Here is an 8,974-nt window from a genome sequence, read left to right on the forward strand (position 1 = left end):
GTCAGCTGGGTTCAGAGCTTTCTGGATGCAGGTGAACTACTACTCCCAAAATCAAGATCCATTCCCACAAAGCCCTGCAGTATGTTCAGTTGGTCATGGGGCTTCTCTGTGCCAAGTTCGGTACCAGTCCCTTGTTGGTAGGGATCCCAGTACCAGTGAAGGTACTGGAAGTTTCCATCAACCGTGGCAATTTTGGTCCAGATCCATCCTTGGTTGGGTTAACAGTGCTCTCTGGATGTAGGTCAAATACAACTCTTGTAAATCATGGTTAATTCTCTCCAAACCTCTTGTTCTTGCTGATCAATTCTTCTGTTAACTGTGTACCAGAGGAAAGGGTTAAGGGAGAGGCAGTGGGTGGGGTCATGCAAATTAAGGAACCCAAGGATGTCCATTCTGGAGGAAAAACAACATCTAGGATGAAATTGTCCCTGCATGAAAGCCTTCACTTGGGTGGGAGGCAGAGTGGTGTTTGTGGAGGACATGGGCAGGGTTTGGGCTCCATGTTCATGGTGCTCACTATAACCTGCATGTCAGTGGAGGGAGGGCCATTGGTATCTCCTGCTCAGTAGGAACTACAGCTGTTAGTATAGGCTGGAGGGTGTCTGCCACATACACACATACACATTTTTCACTTCTGTTATGTGTATAGATGTGTATGGATATAGACATATAAGTATGTTTCCATTATTGGGGCCAGTGGGGACTGCTAGAGGGAAGATAGTCCATTTTATGGAGGAGGAGAGTTAAAGGAGGAAAACAATTTTCCCCATTTTCACTGGTTATCCTCCCCCCTCATTCCCATATTATAAACTACTATGGCAGCATGAGTGGAGGAAATAACAGGAAAACTGGGAAATTATTTTCCTCCTTCAAAGCCCTTCATTCCTGTACTGTCCTTCTCTGTGTAGCACCCCCTTGTGGCCTCTGCACAGATAATGGAACAGTACCAAAACTTCTTTATGTGAAGTTCTTCGTGTGTGTGTGTGTGTGTGTGTGTGTGTGTGTGTGTTTGGTACTGTTCCATTATCTGGGTGGACTCTGAAAGGTAGCCTAGACAGAGAAGGATAGTCCATTTATTGGGGGGGGGGATGTTGAAGGTGGAAAACCATTTCCCCCATTTTTGCTGGTTGTTTCCACCCCCTGCCTTCCAATGTCATAAACAATGGTTGTTTCCATGGCGACATGGGGGGGGGAGGGAGAGTTTAACTCCTTCAGTCCCCTTTCCCCTTGTAAAATTGACTACCCTTTTCTGTCTAGCGCCCCCTTTTGGCCTCTGCCCAGATAATGGAACAATATATATATATATATATATATATATATATATATATATTACCATGTGCAAAGGACTAATAACGACTAAGGCTCTTTCAGGCGGGGTGAATCTTTTTTTATCCCACCGCTGCCACCAGTTTGCAACATGGCGGCACCAATTGGCAAAGAGGTGCCTCCAATTTCAGCAATGCGCGGCCACCAAAGACTCAGACTCAGGGAGGAGACCTTTTACTTTTTTTCTTCTTCTTCACTTTAGATGGTAATGTAACTTGGTTTAGAATATATACGACAGAGGCTTGGGTGTTGAAAGAACAATAGCAAGTTTATTCAGGCACAGAGCTTAGTGGTTACAATGTTGTTTCTCACTTAGAGGTACACTTTCTTCAACAGTTGCAATAATAACATATGATGAATCCACTCTCAAAAGACTTTCTCCTTTCCTTGAGCAGCTTAAACCTTTTTCTATTCTTTCAACTGATGCTATTAACGGAACACTTCGGATCTAACTGGAATTGCTTCCTTTTTACCACTTAGATTCTACCAATAAACCCAAACAAGTCACTTGACTTGCTTAATATGACACAACTAGAGATCTGAGCTTCCCTGGTTTCCCTAACCTGGAACCAGTCTCTTCCCTGTGACTCTCAGATCACAGACTGAGTTTCTTTTCAAATTCTGCTCTCTTTTCTGCTAAACGGCAGTTGGCTCCATCTACTTCTCCATGGTAACCAGCTTCAGAATGCTAAGATGGCTACCCCCTTCATGCAATAACTATAATACTTACCCTTGCAAAACAAATACACACAATTTAACATATCATCTGTAAATAAAAATTCATACTTCAGTACACCATGTTTCCCCAAAAATAAGACATACCCTGAAAATAAGACCTAGTAGAGATTTTGGTGAATTGCCAAATCTAACACATCCCCAGAAAGTAAGACCATAGAGGACGGAGCTGCTGTCGCCAAGGAAGGCACATGCACATGCCTTCCTCGGTGGCGGTGGCTCCCTCCTCCGCCGAGGAAGGCCTGAGTGGCAAGAAGAAGGACAGAAAGGTGCCCGCCTTTCCCTCCTTCTCCTCGCACGCACTTTCCTCAAGGGAGGAGGAGGGAGCAAAATAAGACATCTCCTGAAAAATAAGACCTAGCGTGTCTTTGGGAGCAAAAATTAATATAAGACACTGTCTTATTTTTTGGGAAACACTATATATATATATATATATATATATATATATATATATATATATATATATAGTACTGCTCCATTATCAGGGCAGACAGAGAAGGATAGGCCATTTTGTGGGGGTGGGGGAGTTGAAGGAGAAAAACTATTTTCCCAGTTTTTGCTGGTTATTCCTCCCTTCCTTCCCACATCACAAACTATGGTTGTTTTAAGAATGGCGACATGGGTGAGGGGTATAACAGGAAATGGCGGGGATGGTTTAACTCTTTCAACCCCCTTCCTCCCTGTAAAATGAACTATCCTTCTCTATCTAGCATCCCCTTGTGGCTCTGCACGGATAATGAAACAGTACCTACACACACACACACACATACTAATCATTTCTGACTTTTTTCACACACATATCCAGCAGGTATTGTTCTATTATCTGGGCGGAGGCCACTAGGGGGTGCTAGAGAGAGAATGATAGTCCATATTATGGGGGTGGGATTTGAAGGAAAACTATTTTCCCCTGTTTTCCTTTTATTCCTCCCCTTTCATGTCCCCGTTGTGGAAACAACCCTAGTTTATGATAGGGGGAGGGGGAATAACCAGCAAAAATCGGGGAAATTGTTTTCCTCCTTCAACCCCCCCGCCCCAATGGATCATCCTTCTCTCTCTAGCACCCCCTGGTGGCTTCCGTCCTGATAATGGAATGGTACCCAAAGGGGGAAGATTAAAAAGTCCAGTTAAAATAGAGTGGGGGAGGAGGCTGGGATAATTGAATTATTGTTAGTAGATTAAGTATTTACTGATATCTAATATGTCACAAAGGAGGGGGAAAGGGTTGAGGGGACAGGAAAAAGGCAATGTACATAGTTATCGTTATTGCATTTATTTTGTTTGTTTTGTTACACATATTTACATAACTTAAAGTATTAAAAATTCCTTATATTCTCTATAACAAAGAAGAGTGAGAATCTCAACTAATTTTAAACCTGATATTCGTATCTTCTTATATCTTCTTGTATTAGCTCGTGTCCTTTTTTCTTCTTTTCCAACTTTTCTCCGTTAGAAGTTTGTCTCGAAGATTCTTGTCAGATTGTTTTAAAAAAATCTTTATCAAAATTTTAATTGTTCCCTGAGAAACCTAAACATTCAATTTAATCTTCTAGTAAGTTGGTATTGTGTAGACAAAAATTTGCTAAGTATCACTATAGGGACATCAGTTTTTCTGTATGTGTGATGTACCACATGGACCAACACCATCTATAGACATTTTTGTCTATAGGAAATTTATTAATTTTTTAAAAATACAAATATCCCGTGTGTTAGAGATAACAAAACCAGCTTCTAATTTTTGTATCTACAATTTTGTGATCTGATCTGGTACGGGTGAAAGTTTCCCTTGAGAGGTCATTGATACAGATAGTGATGATGTCACAAAAGGGGGACAGACGCTACTTATGACATTCAGATTGATACATTAAGCATGTAGCAGGGTTTCCCAGATTATTCCATTTAAATGAATAAATAAACACCTTGTCTGGTTATTTGATTGATTGATTGATATTCCATCTTTCTCCCCAAATGTGACAATATAAATTAAAACAAAGCAGCTAAAACAATCTATGTCATAATAGTAAAAACAAATAAACAAAACATTTTCTCTAATAAATTAGGAATATATATATATACAGTGGCCCTGCAGGCTTCTCTGTGTTGACATGGTCCATAAGGTTTGGAAGTGCAAACAGCAGGCAAAGGAAATTGAAAGACTGCAACTGCGTGTATAAAACAGCAACTTACCCCCTGAGCTCAGGGCGGTAATCCTGCTTTTGCAGGTGAACTGGAAGATCAGGATGCCACTGTAGTTTGCTCTAAAAGAACAAACCCAGAAACTGGGTGTGCAGGGATTAGAGAGAGCAATTTCTGCAGTGAACTGAAGGGCTTTTTTCTCCTGCTGTTGACTCATGTTCAGCTTATAGTCTCCTAAGACTCCTGAATCCTTTACGCATGTACTGTTTTCAAGCCAGGTATCACTCTTCCTGCATCTCTGCATTTCAGTTGTATGATTTAAGTGTAGTGACTGTATTTTGGGCCCTGCTGGAATTTATTTAGGTAATTTGGGCCCAGCTCTCTAACCTGTTATAGTCATTTTGGATTCTGATCTGATCCTCAGGGGTATTAGCTGCCCCTCCCAAATGGGTGTCATCTACAAATTTGATGCGCATGTATGGATGACTTTTTTGTGGTCTCTTCCAAACTGTGATTCTATTCCATCATCAAAGTCATTGATAAAGATGTCCCAGAGGCGGTTCAACCACCAGGCCAACTAGGCAGTTGCCTGTGGCGCCATCTTGTTGGGGGCGCCATCGAGGCAACTCCTGTCTCCTGCGGCCTGCCTCCGCAAGGCATTGAACTGCTTTTTCTGTTGATTTGTTGTAAAACATGATGTTTTAGTGCTTAATTTGTAAAATCTTAATGTAATTTGATGTTTAATAGGCTTTTTCTTATTATCAAACATTTTTGCTTATCCAACGCTTTTATTTTTCAGTGATTGGTTTGGGGGGGGGGGGGGCAAAATTCTGTTCGCCTACACTTGAAAAATACCTAGGGCCGGCTCTGAGATGTTCCAGCACTGGGCCAGGGACAGCACCCCATTAGTCACCTCTCCAGGATGAAGAGGAGCCATTGGTGAGCACCCTTTGGGTTCAAGCAGTTAACTAATTTCCAATCCACTTAACATAGTGTTGTCTAGCCCACGATTTACTACCTTCTTTGTGAGAATATCATAAAGAGCCTGTTTACGGATTTAGCTTCCAACAATGTTGTTACTGTAAGTTCATTTTACGCAATTCTATCTTTATTTGTGTGGGGGTCCTTGTGCGCAGCGTGTTAAAGTGCTGAGCTGCTGAACTTGTAGACCGAAAGGTCAAAGGTTCGAATCCAGGGAGCAGAGTGAGCGCCCGCTGTTAGCCCCAGCTTTTGCCAACTTAGCAGTTCGAAAACATGCAAATATGAGTAGGTTCAATAGGTACCGCTCCGGCAATAAGGTAACGGTGCTCCATGACCTTGGAGGTGTCTACAGACAACGCTGGCTCTTTGGCTTAAAAATGGAGATGAGCACCAACCCCCAGAGTCAGACACGACTGGACTTAATGTCAGGGGAAAACCTTTACCTTTATTTATCTTTATTTGTAGTAAATTTTTTAGTAGTCAATTTTTTGTAGTCAATGTTTTCAATACATTGTTTGTGATGTTTAGGTGTTACATTTGTGAATACAATAATTACTACATAATGTTACTATGTATTGAACTGCTTTTTCTGTCGGTTTGTTGTAAAACATGATATTTTGGTACTTAATTTGTAAAATCATAACTTAATTTTAATAGGCTTTTCCTTAACCCCTCCTTATTATCCAACATTTTTGCTTAGCCAACGTTCTGCTGGCCCGTTTTTGTTGGATAAGTGAGACAGTACTGTATTTTCATCAGCCAGTTATCTTTTATTGGTATATCTGGTTCTTTCCACATAACCGCCCTGAGTCCCTCTGGGGAGAGAGGGCAGTCTAGAAATAAACTTTTATCATTTTGTATTATAATATCTGTGCATTGATTATTCTTGCTGCTGTAATCATATATAATAGTAATCTTCCATGTGTCTTTTCTAATTGGTCATCCATCATCCCCAACAAATATAGTTCTGGTTTCATTGTAACCTTTACAATATCTTCTAGCCTCATGTGTATCTGAGTTCAATATTTCTGGGCCTTTTTACAAGACCAACACATATAGTTAAATGTCCCAGCATGTTTTTCACATTTCCAAAAGGTGCTGGATCTACTTTTATACATTTTAGAAAACCTCTCTGGTGTCAGAAACCATCTATATATCTCCTGTCATGATTTTTGAAAGAAATTAGTTTCCTTGTCCAGAAACAGAGTGCTGAAAAGATGCCTGAGGAATTCTTTCTATGTTTGGTAATAGCTATCATTCACATTTTTAAAAGCTTCTTCTTGTTGTGGGATGATGGACAGTCACTCTATATATGCCCAAAGACATATTTGCCCTAAAGAACCCATTAAAGCGAAGCATTCTTAGCACAGCCATCCATGTGATAACAGTGATTTCAGAAAAATGCCTAGTACATTCCAAAGGCCTAAATCCAGTTGTTATTTTAACTAGAGCAGATTTAGTTTTAAAAGCTATTAATTGAATTGATTTGCTGGGGCTAATTGGATTTAAGGATGAGATCGCTATCAATCAAAGTGATTTCAAAACAAGTTCAAGTTCAAGTTCACTTTATTACGGTCAATGACGAGTTCATAAGAACTTCATGATGCCCCATGTGTGAAACAAGCATATAAAGCTCTTCCATATTAATGCTGGCAATATCTAGCATTTTCTGTCACACTGAAGTTTCTGTATGTGATGTTAAGGAAACAAAGCATCAGCACGTGTACAGGAAGACATGTGTGTGCTGTAGTTTTGGGAGTGCTCCTAACAAAATTAAACCCACACAAAAATCCCTGTGAATCCCCACGCTGCTAAGCTGGGTATATTGGAAGGAAGCAAACATTGCAGTACTATTTCTCTGAGCACAAAATGCAGCTGCAGCTTTTGTTCCCTTCAAGTGAATGCAAACAGAGATAGCTTTAAGACAGTTTAATTAAACATTTCAGCTTCCGCTTTCCTGTTCAATAACACTGTTTGGGTTTCAAATAAATACTAATGTGCACGTTTAAAGAATGCCGAGGAAGATCTTAAAGAGTGGCATGTACAAGTCTTTTGTTTGTTTTAAAAATCAAAATCAGAAGTTTAGGAAGTCATTAAAGATTCCATTTTTCACTTACCTGAACAACTCAGAGACTTATGAATGAATACATACTGAATGAGAATGAAAACGAGATCTTGTGAGGTTTCATGGTATTAATTCAGCAGTTTTCTCATCTAAAATCCTCAGGTGCAATAGTTTCATAACAACAACAACAACAACAACAAGGAGAAAACCTGGCTATGGCTCATGAATGGGACCCTGAAGAAGGAGACAGAAGGCCTGATCCTTGCAGCCCAGGAGCAAGCCATCAGCACAAATGAAATCAAGGCCAAGATCGAAAAATCAGCTGATGATCCAAAATGCAGACTGTGCAAGGAAACCAATGAAACCATTGATCATCTCCTCAGCTGCTGTAAGAAAATAGCACAGACAGACTACAAACAGAGGCACAACTATGTGACCCAAATGATTCATTGGAACTTATGCCTCAAGTACCCCCTCCCAGCAGTAAAGAACTGGTGGGATCACAAACCTGCAAAAGTATTGGAAAATGAGCACACAAAGATACTGTGGGACTTCCGAATCCAGACTGACAAAGTTCTGGAACACAACACACCAGACATCACAGTTGTGGAAAAGAAAAAGGTATGGATCACTGATGTTGCCATCCCAGGTGACAGTCACATTGACGAAAAACAATAGGAAAAAAATCAGCTGCTATCAAGACCTCAAGATTGAACTTCAAAGACTGTGGGAGAAACCAGTGCAGGTGGTCCCGGTGGTGATCGGCACATTGGGTGCCGTGCCAAAAGATCTCAGCCGACATTTGGAAACAATAGACATTGACAAAATTACGATCTGCCAACTGCAAAAGGCCACCCTGCTGGGATCTGCACGCATCATCCGAAAATACATCACACAGTCCTAGACACTTGGGAAGTGTTCGACTTGTGATTTTGTGATACGAAATCCAGCATATCTAACTTGTTTGCTGTGTCATAATAAAATAATAATAATTTTAAAACTTTATTTCTAGACTGCCCTCTCTCCCCAGAGGGACTGAGGGCAGTTAACATACATATAAACGGCAAACACTCAATGCCACAATTTCTTCATTAATATCAAAAGTATAAAATGACAATAACATACACATTATAATAAAAATTCCACATTAGAAAACAATAAATTTAAACATGACAGTCAATAAGAAATGTTTTCTGTTTTAAGTGAGTGAAGACATCAGACCTAATCAGAAATAAAATGTATTAACACATGTTTTTGAGGTTCTTTCCATGATGCTTGATTTATCATTTCCAGAACTCTGGGTGACAGTTTGTTACTCAATATTTGTTACTCAATATGCAGGTGACACCCAACAGAAGAAATGGTGATAAAACAAATGAGGCTTATAAACAGAAGATAGCATTGACTTAATTTTCCAGACATTCCATGAACTGAAGGAAATGCTCAGAGTAAAGCTTTATTGAGGAACACCTAGTCATCCAAACTCACACTGAAACTATAGGCAGTGGGGGAATTCCACTTCTTGCTCTCAAGTGGAGTAAGGCAAGGGAAAGTATGGCTCATGTTTTCTGATGTCTGCCCGTGTGCTTTCAAGTCACTTGCTAACTATAGAATCATAAGAGTTGGAAGAGACCACAAGATTATAGTCCAGTCCAGATTATAGTCACTATCAGAAGACTTTTGGCAATCCTGTGAATTTCATAAAACCTCATCACATTAGACAAAAAAGGTGGA

Source organism: Anolis carolinensis, chromosome 4, assembly GCF_035594765.1.
Source record: "Anolis carolinensis isolate JA03-04 chromosome 4, rAnoCar3.1.pri, whole genome shotgun sequence".
Classification (NCBI taxonomy): Eukaryota; Metazoa; Chordata; class Lepidosauria; order Squamata; family Dactyloidae; genus Anolis; species Anolis carolinensis.